The 13420-nt window shown below is 37.3% G+C and overlaps 1 long non-coding RNA gene across 1 annotated transcript in view; it reads right to left on the reverse strand.

Annotated features, from left to right (window-relative positions):
• Positions 1-6612: 6612 nt before the first annotated feature.
• The window catches only part of LOC135220660 (uncharacterized), a 143565-nt gene continuing 136757 nt past the window's right edge, over positions 6613-13420 (reverse strand). Inside the window, exon 3 of the long non-coding RNA XR_010315747.1 lies at positions 6613-8647. This is a non-coding gene — a long non-coding RNA (uncharacterized LOC135220660). The remainder of the gene's footprint in view (positions 8648-13420) is intronic.

Consider the following 13420-nt stretch of genomic DNA (forward strand, 5'->3'; position numbering starts at 1 on the left):
ATAAATATGAATCCACTTGTTGGACATTATAGATATGGATAGTATGGCCGCCATGACAGTTTTCAAAATGGCCGCCAATTTCTAAACTTTTTGTCATATTTCAGCTTCTAATCGCAATAAACTCACAATGTTGGAGTCCATTCCTATGTTTTTCATCGTGTATAAGTTGACTCTGGCATTAAGATAAACCTTGGTGTATACATTCTCCAAAAAAAGTTATTTTTCAAAAATATTTGACAAAATTTGTAGGGGTTCCTAATTCACATTGCTAAGAATTAGACCCTTAATATACAAAATGCAATGCATGGATTTTTAAACCTAGCTTATACTTGTAGTGAACTCGTATTGATTAAATTGCTTTAATTTGTATTGCATTTGATATTTTTAGTGTGTTGGTAACTTTGTTATGTTTACTAATAATAGTAATCAGATTCGACTGTGGTTGACCTGTTACAAACTTTGCGCATCGTCGTGTTTCGGTTGTGTTTGGTGATCGTTTGATGTAACATATAACCTTGGAATCTGGGTGTAGTTTGATTGTATGTTTGTATGTTTAGCTGTATGTTAAATCCTGTAATTTCTTATTTTGATATCTTATTTAAACGTTTTATTATTCATCAAATCTAACTATGGCTTTTGAGTGTGGGGTTTTATGTTATAGTTTTGTTATTTATTTTTATTTGTTATTTTTGTATATATTCATTGGTTGGTCACGTGTACCTGATAACCGCTTTTGAAACGAGAATATACGGAGTCTGATTTGTGAAGTCGTAGTGTCAATTTGTATTTGTGGAATTGGTGAGCCTAGTAAAACCCTACATACTCTTTTACTATTCACTGTTTTAAATAGTTCTAAATATATACTACTAAATGTGTATTTCTTTTGTGTTCTAGGAATAAAAAATAAAGGCTACTAGTAGAATTCTCACAGGAGGCTCAAGGAGTCGAGAAGAAGAAGACAGTGTATACTGGGATAAATGCCTCATTCATCAGTACAGTTCAAAAACAAGCAAATCAGAATCTCTACGGAAAACTACAATTGTTGGAGTGCAAACTGTAGCTGAATGTTGTAAACAAAGAGAGAAATATAATGACTTTAAATATGTGAATGCATTTTCAAGATTTCGAAAATATTCTATATCTGAATATGTTCACCACATTCAATGGCACAGGTCATGTTACAGTGATTTTACTCACCAAAAGGCATTAGACAAACTTAAGTCATGTGTTCAGCCAAAATCTGTCACTGATAAAGAACAAACTCCAAGCACATCAACCTTCTCAGAAACCCAACATGAGCAAAAGTTCCTCAGATCTGCCCACAGCGCAATGGATTGGTCAAAATGTGCTTTCTGTCAAACTGATATTGTTGGAAAACCAGGTGTCCTTACAAATGTGGAATTTGAACACACACCTTCTAAGATGCTTAGTTTGGCACAATTTGATCCTACCATGTGCCGCAGGTTTGCAGGTGTATCAGACTTGATGGCTGCTGAAGGAAAATATCACCTAAAGTGTGTATGATAAGCAATATGGAGAGAAAAGCCCGTCTCCAGAAAGTATCTGCTTCAGAAATGTAATGACTGAACTGGAGAAGGAGATGGAGAAAGGACACATGTTCTCATTAAAGACTGTCTGGGAACATTACAGTAAGCTTCTGTCTAAAGATTTTGGAATAGAGGCTGGAGCGTACAAAGGCTACAATTTCAAGCAGAGGGTAGAACTCTATTTCGGCAGTGATAAGGTTACATTTGTTCAGCCGTTGGATGTAACGAAGCCCCTAATGATTGTGCCCTCCGGTTTCACATGAGAACGGTTTTGGATGACTTGTCCGAAGAAGGAACCAGTTCTGAAGAAGATTACATCAAACAGCACAGTCTGGGCCATCATGAGGATGAGATTCTCAGTTGGATATTTAGAATAGCCGTGAAGATTCACAGTGATGTTCAGCACACTCCAGGGCATGATGTAATAGGTGGACTTACAACAGACAATGCAGAGAAAATTGTTCCTCTGTGGCGGTGACAACACTGACAAGATGGATGGTGATGACGAGTACGAGGTAGAGATGAAAAACAAAGTTCTCAGTATCTGCCAGGACATTATTTTTGTGGCATCAAGAGGCAAAAAATGACTCCCAAGCACCTTGGCCTTGCTCTACACCAGGCTACACGTTCAAAGGACCTGGTCAATCTCTTCCATGCAGCCGCTCACACAGCAGGGTATGATACAATCCTCCGAATTGACACAGCTATCGCAAATGATGTCATTCAACGTTTCCAAGAGAATGGAAATATCATGATCCCAAGAAATTTCCTCAATGTCCCCACTACTACTGGCTATTTGAAATACTCTAATGATAATATTGACATTATCGAGGAGACATTGACTGGGTCTGGCACCTTTCACACCAGTCAGTACATGGCCATCAGACGTAAAGGACAACAGGAGACAGCAATGGATATTCAGGTAAAGACTGGTCGGTCAAAGGTTCTTCACGCTCCACCTGAGATTACGGGTGTCCAAGAGGCCAACATTTCCACCTCAAAACCAGAGTCCGTATTTTCAGAATCAGTACAGAAAACTTGGTACTCCCCTGATGACCAGAAAATTAAACAGACTGAAACAAAAGATCTTGCATGGATCTTGACCAGGCTCCATAAACAAAATGACCAGGTTGTTCCAGGCCGGAGTGGCTTCAACCAGAAAGATTCCACAGCTAATCCACCAGTGACAATAGTTGGGCCAATGCCAATCCTGAATGCCCCAGCCCATGACTTTGACACATTATGAACTGTCATGCAGAACTGTCAAACCATGACAAAGAAGATTGGCAAGAAGTACACCATCATAACCTTTGATGAGCAGCTGTATTGCAAAGCAAAAATGCTCCAGTGGGACAAGGACAGCTGTAAGGATATGGTAATCATGCTTGGGGGTTTCCATACGCAAATGAACTTCTCTAAAGTGTTGGGACAGTACGTGGATTCTTCAGGCCTGGAAAACATCCGGATTGAAAGTGGAGTCCTCAGTGAAAAAGCAAGTGAACAAGTTATGAAAGGGAAAGGATGGAACCGCGTCATTTGCATTCACAAGCTGACGTTGGAAGTGCTTTGGTCAATCCTGTGGGCAAGCTTCACAACGTGGACAGAGGAAAATGACAAGTTCGTCCGAGACGACTTAAAAGTTGCAGCTGGGAGAGTTTCAGATGCCTTTGCCAACAAAGGTGACAGAAATCAATTCCTCCCTTGAAGATCTTTTGTCAGAAACTGAAGAGGTGCAGGTCCTGTTTAGTGAGTTTGAGGATTCTTGTTCAGAGAATGTCACTTTTTGTTATTGGAGAACCTACATGAAGTTGATCTCCATCCTCCTGAGGTTCACTCGCTCTCTTCGTGAGGGAGACTGGGGCCTGTTCCTTACATCATTTTCTGAAATGCTGCCTTGGTTTGGAGCATTTGATCATTTCCATTACTCACGCTGGGGAGCTGTCTTCCTCGCTAATATGCATATACTACCCACAACTGCTCCAGAAGTGCACAGAGGCTTTACTGCAGGAGACTTTGTAACAAGAAACAAAGCACAAGTTCAACAAAATACCTGATGACCAGGCTACTGAACATGTTAACAAGGCCAGCAAGGTAGCTGGAGGGCTGGTGGGGATTACAAAAACAGACACCCCCCGTGACAGATGGGGCCTAACTTTCAATGAGAGAGCTCAGCTAACCAGAGATACTAAGACGATGTTCAATGTAGCGGGCAATGAAGATGATGATGAGCATGAATTTGCACATAAAGATTTTGGTTCCAAGAGAGTGAAGCAAGACCAAGATAATGTGCAAAAGCTCATTGACCTGTTCGAGATTCACAATCCATTTGATCGCAATTCCCGAGAACTAATCTCAATTACAACAGGTGATATTGCAAGTGAAGCGGTTACGAAAGACCTTCTGCATGCTGAAGTTACAGGGAAGCAGATTGTGTCAGAGTTTGTGGAGAACAGGTTCACTAAGAAGACAACAGGTTTTCACGACAGAATCAAGTCAAAGAATCTTAAAAAGTTTGAGAGCATGTACACTGTAGAAGTCAATGTTGGAAAGGAAAAAACTGTTGCACTAAAGGCTGACAGAAAACTACTCACGCGTGTGGTGACAGCAATGCAAGCAGGCAGATATTGACATGAACAAAATGTTGGAGCAAGAGATTTGTGCAGTGCCACTTTCTCTGGCAATGCCTGATGGCAGACTGCATCTACCTTAGAACAAAGCAGACCTTGGCAAGATTCTCCAGCAAAGCTTGCCACACAATGTTACGCCTGAACCATTACAAACATGCACCATCATTGATGGAATGGCCATGATCCAGACACTAGGAAATAGGATGAATGCTAAAACTCTTGGTGAATGGGCCGATGCTGTTGCTGATTATGTCAGTCACGTGTTTTCCAACAGTTGTTCTAGGGTTGACCTTGCCTTTGACCAGTACAGGAAGTAAACAATCAAGTCAACAGCTCGAAGTCAGAGAAAGCAATCAGACGAGATGTGCAAACAAGAAGTCAGTCCATGGGGCAGTGGGATAGATTCATCTCCTTAGATGAAAACAAAGCGAGCTTGGCTAATTTTCTATGCCTAGAGTTAGCAAACAAGTTCCGCAATCAAGAAGGAGTGGAGCTGGTATTGAACGGAGGATTTACGGACCCTGCAAAAGTGTGGACATCGTCAGGGAGAGATGTCTCATAGTTGTCATCTGCTGAGCATGAAGAGGCGGACACTAGGATTCTTCTCCATGTGAAGGATGCAAGTGAACAGGGATACCCACAAACTATTGTTGTGAGCCGAGACACTGATTTTCTTGTTCTCCTTCTTGCCTTTCAACCACAGCTCAGCCACTTTCTCTGGATGAAAGCCGGAACACCTAAAAAGCAACACTTTTGTTCCTGTTCATTCCATCATCACAGATTCGCAGAGAGCATCACTTCTCGCATTTCATGCTGTAACAGGTTTGGATAGTACAAGCCAGTTTGCTGGAATTGGGAAGCGCTCTGCATGGGCTATCTTCCAACAAATCTCACAGCTTCTGCAGAATCTCAGCAAGGAAGACTTAACAGATGAGAATGTGATTGCTGATACAAAGTCCTTTGTCTGCAAGCTGTATGTTCCCAATAGCCAAGAAAACTCCATCCAGAAAGTCAGGTGTGATCTATTTCTTGGCTTGACCAAATCAATTGAGAATCTGCCTCCAACCCGTGATGCTTTGATTCTTCACATCAGGCGCGCACATTATCAGTCCCTAGTGTGGAGAAGAGCCTTGGAAGCTGAACCGCATCTTCCTGCACCTGAGGAAAGTGGGTGGGAACTGGTGGTAAAAGAAGATAGTGAGATGCTTCAGCCACAACTGATGACTGGGAAGCCAATCACTGCATTCTGTTTGGAGCTCACAACATGCAAATGTCGAGCAGTTTGTGCGACACAATGTTGCAAATGTACACATAATGGACTCTGATGCACACAAGCATGTGGATGTAAAAGCCTTTGCAGAAATCCATTTACTGTTCAAGTTCAATAGGCATTTGTGAAATGTTTGTTTGTTCCTTCAATGTTTCCTTCAATACACGTAGTGATTGTTCTGCTAAGTCTATTTTTCAGATCATTTGCCCTCATTTCATTTTTACCCCATTTTCCTCATAAAACTGGCAATAATGCAAATTTTTGTGGTCCAAAACAAAAATAAAGTAGATAAACATGTTTCTTGAGTTGAAATATGGTGTAATTGTCACAAACATCACAAATTTCTGTCCATTACAACCTACAGTATGAATAAAACAAATTCTGATGGCAGCCATCTTGGAAACTATCATGGCGGCTGTACCATCCACATTTATAATGTCCAACAAGATGAACTAGACTTCCGCATGCCTTGACACTTAAAAAACACCTGTTGCACTATTCTAACATGAAATCAGCAGCGAGCCATTTTTTAAGCTAAATACAGAGTTCGGCTACTTGACTATTCAGTGTTATTCCCTAGTCTTTATATTTTGTAAGATTGATGTTGTTTCCATCAAATTTACAGTTCGTTTTCTTATCTGTGTGTTATCTTATTCCATTAATTTTCCCCTTGTTAGTGCAGATATACGTAATTAATAGGGTTAGATGTCTTGTTACGAGACAAAGTAATTTCACGAAACCGTAGGGCCATTAACACACCTGAACGTGTCATATCGATCCATCAGGGTAGACAGATGAGATGTGTTACCCTGAACCACTGAGTTAGTAGTATTATGTAGGATGTAACTTACCTGTAGGTCTAATTAAATATATAACCACTTATTGTTGTTCATTGTTATTCTCTTATGGATAAACAAAATATTATGATGTTCTCCGTTCCCTTTTATTTTGGGTTATTATTTGTTATATGTTATATGGGGGTACTCATTATCTACACAGCATTGAGTTTCTATCTCTAGTAGGAACTTTGATTCTCGATCTTCTCGGTTGGTCTCTCAGGAGGCAAATCACGTAGAGAAAATATGTGAGTTCGGTTTCCTTTAGAATTCTGGGCAAGTTAAACAACACGTTTTTTTGTTTTCTTAATTATTATTGTAACACACACAATCTCACTTTCCTATCACACAACTCTGAATGACACAGGATAAATGGAGTTTAAACCGACACAAGTTATGCGCCCAGAAGTGAGTAGTTAACCGATTCTTTCCATCGTTCCAATTTCTTATATCTTGCTCCGCCTCTTCTTCTTCTGGATTCCTGTTAAGACCACCCTAATTCTTCATAATTGGGTAATCTTTAACGCCTACCACTTCCGGCGACGACATCTAACAAATCAGGGTGTATGCTGTGAGCAGTCGTAAGCTAGTTCCACCCACTTGTTATTCATTGCTCTCGGGTCAAAGTTTACGTCTAACAGTTTGCATCATCGATTTTTGTTGTGTCTCACTCAGTTCCTTTTCAGCGTTTTACGAGTGTCATATTGCAAACATCCTGGTTTGGGTTTCTCTTTTGCCTTCATCTACTGAAAACTCTACCAGTAGAGTTTCCTTGCTAATATATTTCCTACATAACTAATCTTACCAGACTTCTGCTCAACATAATCACTCGGCCACCTACCGGTATTGGCCTCAATGCTGAAGCTTAGCAAAGGTTACCACAAGGTACTTATACATAAAAAAAAATACAATATCTAAAGTAATCACAAACGGCAATATGTACAACAAATGTTAGAGCATCAGTTACCTGAAGTCAAATTGTTAATTAAAGTCTTAACAGTGTTGAGCTTGTTAATAACTAAAACTCTGACAACACATATGAAAGCTAGCATGGTGACTACTAACAAAACAACATTAACCACTGACATGATGGGTGAAATCTCAGTCTTGTATACATGGGAAAAATGGTTAACTTCTTCAAGTTTGGTGAATGATTCTAACTCCAATTTGAAATTCTTAACATTTTCAAAATGATTTATGTGGCTGGATAAATTCAATGTATAGGTAGCAAAATTGGTAGGTTTGTAGTATAAATAATTCAAAATAACTACTTGACAAGATGAAACAAATGATTTGATGCTATTAAACATTTGTGATTGATTATTTTTGCAAGTGACTTTAGCTGTTACTTGATTTTGTGAAAACACTACTAACTCATACAGTATTTGGGCCTTGAAATCATGATTGTAATGGACATACTCACAGTTATTCTCACTATTTCTGTCATTAATTAAATCATCTATGCAATACAACTTGTTAAGTGGCTCATAAAAACTCTGAATATTACAAACAAACTCGTTGGCTTCAAGCATGATACAATCATCAAAATCTTTGTTACGTAGTTGTACTAAAAGGAGGGAATTCTGTTGCAATGCAAAATGTATCATGTCCTGGTTCAAAACAATTGACTTGTTATTTACTAACACTGGGAAAGGGTAAACTGATATCAAGTTATTAACCTCATTATTATTAAATGGTATAACTAAAACAATGTGATCAGAAACCATCTTAACTGTTATTAAACTATAATGAGGTTTAACTCACTAGGACTGATAAGGTATGGTGATAAAATGTTCTTTGTTGATATAATGGCATTCAGAAGTTCTTTATAATTTAACAAAAATGACTGTTTCAAACATTAACTGGTTCACAAGTTTAGACTTATGTAATTCATTTATTTCTGTATAATTTAACAAAAATGACTGTTTCAAACATTAACTGGTTCACAAGTTTAGACCTATGTAATTAATTTATTTCTGTTGTAATATTTTGAGTTACAATGTTAACATAGTTCTTCAGTTTATTAATCAACACAGTGGCCACACCAAAGTGTTTAATGCTGTACCTACAAATGGAAGGAGTCAACGCTTTCTAATTCTCTTAGGTAGAACCTGGCTATCATTTCTGAGTTTCATTAACAAACCTGTGTTGGTACCATTTTTGTTACTATCTATGACACTTTCAAGTTCATTAACTAGTTCCCTCAATTGTTCCTGTTGTCGATCCATGGTTGTTATGTTAATCTTTACCACTGCAATATCGTGTATCATCTTTACTTGACCGTGATCCTTTAAGATTGCTCCCTTCCTGATTTGCAAGAGGGAGATGCAGATATGACTCACCATGAGTCATAGTGAAACCCATTTCCTGCAAAAGTACATTCTAAGCAGTAAACCTTATACAGCAATGTTATAGACCATTGCACATGGCCCTATCTTTTCCTTAAATTGTATCTTGGAGTCACAAATGCTGATGAAGTATGGGAAGCATTTACGTTAATGTTTTCTTCACTACTTGACTCCTTTAAATCTTTAAATTCTTTTAAATGTTCTTCTGACCAGATGTCGGAATGTACTACTTTAATATGGTTCCAATGTGCAACAGTTTCATTTAACGTTGATTCATGCATTAGCTTAAATTTATTTAACTTTAACCTTTCTATTACTCAATATGGACCTTGGAATTTAGGACTCACTTTAACATTAGGTCCTTCAATTCTATGGTTAAGCACATATACCTATTGCCCTATTTTTAAATCTGGAACTGTTGATTTCTGATTGTAATACTTACTAGACTTTTGATGTAACTCCTTTAATCGAGCCCTTGTATATTTAACTGTCTCGAAAGTCCTTCTCGTCTTCCATGCAACATAGTCTTCGTAATTATAATAATGTCTGGGTGGAGTTGCATCGTCTAAAAGGTTATTTAGCATTATTTTCTGATAGCCATATAACAAAAAGTGTGCGGTTTCTCCAACAGATTCATTGACAGTGTTATTAATGGTGAACTGTGCGTCTTCAAGAGTTTAGTGACTCCACAGACTGAAGAATGGGACTTATGTTTTCAGTAAATCCTTTATCTTACGATTTGTTCTCTCAACTGCTCCATTAGAGCTTGGTTTATAAGCTGTAATCTGACACTATTTAATTTCATAAAATTCGCACAATTTCTTTAAAATGTCACTAGTAAATTCGCCTGCATTATCAGATAATAGTGTTTGAGGACATGAATGTCTAGTAATTATTCTAGATTTCAGAGCTTCTGCTAAGTGGTTGCTTCTCTATGTCTTACTGGAATTATCTCAACATATCTAGTCAAATAATCTAAGAAAACTAATATCTGACGGTTACCTCTAGTTGTGTTTGGAAATGGACCTACAAAATACATTGAAACTACTTGAAATGGATTTAATTCTGATGGATATTTCTCAAAAGGGGTCTTTACATTTCCGTTACCCTTGTGTACGTTACAGATATGACAGTTCTCAACAAATTCTTAGCATCTTCATTGCAATTAGGCCAAAAATAGTTTCTAGTGACCGTTCTACATGTTTTCTTTATTCCAGGATGTCCCAACAACTTTTAAGAGTGTGTTAGTTCTAAATCTTCTTGGGTTAGTGTGTTAGGTACATACAAACGTGAACAAGCATTCAGTTCTTCTGATGTTTTTTTATAGAATTCCATTGATTAACTGAAATTCAGACTGATCATCCTCATTTTGCATTAAGTTACCCATTATTTTTCTAATGTTAGCATCCTTTGTTGTTCGATCTGAACTCTTTCCAAATCTAGATCTATGATCTGACAACTAAAGCAGAAGGTATTAGTTGTGATTTGTTTCTCAGTCTCTTCTTGCAATCTTGACAATGCATCTGCTATAGTGTTACATCTACCTGGGATATACCTAAACTCTGGGGCAAATTCTAAGACGCTTATAAACCATCTGCTAAATTTCATATTATATGTGAGTTCTTCTCTTAAATAGATCACAAATGGGTTTGTGATTAAGTACATTGACTTTATGTCCTAGCAAAATATGCCTAACTTTCGTAATCCCCAATATAGAGCTAAGCACGCCCGCTCGGTAGTGCTATCATTTCTTTCTGCAGCATTCAAAACTCTACTTGCATAATATACTGTTCTCATTCTTGTTTTCCCCGGTTGCATTAATACTGCACCAACTCCTGTACTAGAAGCATCGCAGGCTTCTTTGATTGTTTGGAAAGCCCTTTCATGTTCTGCCTTCCATTCATAAGATACATCATTCTTAGTTAAATCTGTTAAAGTTTTGGCTATAGTGGCAAATCCCTTAATGAACGGTCGGTAATAACCTACCATTCCTAAGAATCTTCTCAAGGCTTTCAAGTTACTTGGAGCTGAATATGGTACAATTGCCTTTATTTTACCTTCCTGCATACGCAGTCCATCTTTACTGGTGACATGTCCTAAATACTCTAATGATCTCATGAATTGACATTTCTTAATTTTTATCTTTAATCCTGCGCTTCTATATCCCCCAAGATCTGGAGCATCAACTGCGTAAAGGTTAATGGGGCTGATGTAAGACCATAGGGCATCACTTCAAACTGTAAATGTTCCTTATGAGTACTAAAAGCTGTCAAAGGCTTGGACTCTTCATCTAAGGGTACCTGCCAATATCCACTGAGCAAGTCTAATGACGTAAATATTTTTGCTCCACCTAATTGAGCTAAGATGTCATTTATGACAGGCATTGGCTTTCTATCTGGGATGGTGTGTGAATTAATTTCCAATAAACTATTACCATTCTCCAACTGCCATCTTGTTAGGGACTAACAAGAGAGGTGAATTATATGGTGATTCATTCTTCATTTCGTCAATCAACTGATCTACAATCAGTCTTTGACTTATTGGCAACTTATATTAAAATCTTGTGCTGCAAAGTATCTGTTCCTCCTAACTTATCTCCTTCTAAAGCAATGACATTTCTATACCTCTCCAATATTTGTAGTAATTTATTTCTATTCAGAGGAAAGTCTGTTTTATTTACTTCTTTCTCTAGAAATGAACTTTGTTCTGTGCAAGAGAAGAATGCTTTTTCACCTAGTGTTAGTAAAGAATTATTCACTACAATTCCTGTACAAAACTCTATACCAGACCTTAGTAATAGTCTTTTGTCTGAGTAATTCTGGACATACGTCTCGCAATTATTACCATTCATGTGAACTAAGGAATTGTCCATCCTAACAAAGTCAGGTAAGTCTTCATTAGTTAGCATTACATGTTTCATGCAAGTCCTCGTCTGTTTTAGTTCTAAGACAAACCTTGGTTAGGCATTGCGGGTACAAAACTACTACTCTGTTAAGCACAAATCTGACAGTATGGTCATCTGCAGTACTAACTAAACATATTTCTTCCTCATCGTGTATCTCTGAGAATAACAGACTGAGAAATAACACATCCGTTTCATCTGAACTTTCATCCAATATTATTGTTGAATTTAATTCAGTCTTATTTGTTTTTCCCAATAACAGGACTTCATTGATATCATTTTCTTCTTTACCTTCATCCATTATGAGATATGTACAATCATTTTCTGATTCATCATCATCTATTATTGAATGCTCATAATCAATCTGTGATTCTGTGATTCATCTTCATCAAATTTTCACATGCAATAATTTGTTCAGCACTCTGAGTACCAAGGCTTGCATTATTAATTTAATTTATTTGTGCTAATGACATTTCTTCAAAAACTGTATTTCTACTATTTATTTCACTATTATCCAATAATTCTGGACTATCCAGACTATCATTATTATCCATCTTAGTTTCCTGGATGTTCGCTTCTCTAGAAGATGTCGTCTCGGATAAATTTATCAGATTTATGCAAAACTTTCCTTCTTCTAGCTGAAAACAAACCTTTTCTCTATTTCTGTGTTGCAAATTGATTTTATTTTCTCCACAATCTAACATTATTCTACATCTCCTCATAGCTTTACATGAAAACAGAGCTTGAGTAAGATAAAATCTTTCTTCTAATACTACAAACACTTCCTTAAAAGTTTTGTCTAAAATCTCTATGTCCAGTGTGACATTACCCAAAGCATTAATCCGTTTTCCTGCTATTCCTCTTATCTATAACATTTACCGTAACTGCCTGTATCTAGAAGTATTGAGCATTGTTTACCATTAATTCTTGTTTGGGTGATAGGTAAATCTTCCTGGCATATTTCACTATCCTTTACTGAAAATACTATCTCCCTATTTCCTTCAAAAGGCAACTTGAATGTATCTTCATTACCTAAAATGATTATTTCATTCTCATTCTTAATTGGTACGGAGGCTTTCTTTTGTACTACCCCTTTCTGTAATTGTCCCTGCGTCTCATTATTATTTTGGGGTGTACTTATTTGAGCATTATTGTTTGTATGATTATTATTAAACCAACATTTCTGTGTTAGGTGACCGGCTCTATTACAATTGGAACAATATCTTGGTCGCCTACAATATTGAGTTGCATGGTTGGAATAACCACAATTGGCACAATTTTGTTCCTGTCTATTATTTTGTGCTTTATTATCTCCTGGACTCTGACTATGGGTTGGCCTGTTTGAGCTTTGAGTCTGATTACCATTGTTTGGATTTCCCCTGGGCTGTTGAGGCCTTTATCTACTATTTCTGTTTGCTTGAAAAAATCTACCATTACTGTCCTTACGATTATTCATAGGATCTTGTTTCCTTTGTTATCTATGCTTGAAATTTCTAGATCTGTCTGGAACATTATCTGTCCTTCTCTGAAAATTATTCCTATTTCTAACTGTGTTTCCAATATTTACAAAACCTGTAAATTCCTGTTAGATTCAATTATCTTTTTCACAATTCCCTTTGCATGAACTTTAAAGCTATGAGGCTATCACTCTTGGTATCAGGTTCTTGTTTCTTAAAAACTCTTTTATCTTCCTCCCCCGATAGCATCATACACAGTACCAAAGGAAATGTAGTTTAATACCTGTCTTAAACTCTCTAAATCTGCTACATCATCAGTAAAATCATTGCGATTGACAATATTTACTCCTGATCTCTTTAAATCATTAGTTAAGTTATGGATGGCATCTTCTACATCAGTATGGAGGTTTGCTATACTATTACCATCATACTT

Source organism: Macrobrachium nipponense, chromosome 2, assembly GCF_015104395.2.
Source record: "Macrobrachium nipponense isolate FS-2020 chromosome 2, ASM1510439v2, whole genome shotgun sequence".
NCBI classification, from domain to species: domain Eukaryota; kingdom Metazoa; phylum Arthropoda; class Malacostraca; order Decapoda; family Palaemonidae; genus Macrobrachium; species Macrobrachium nipponense.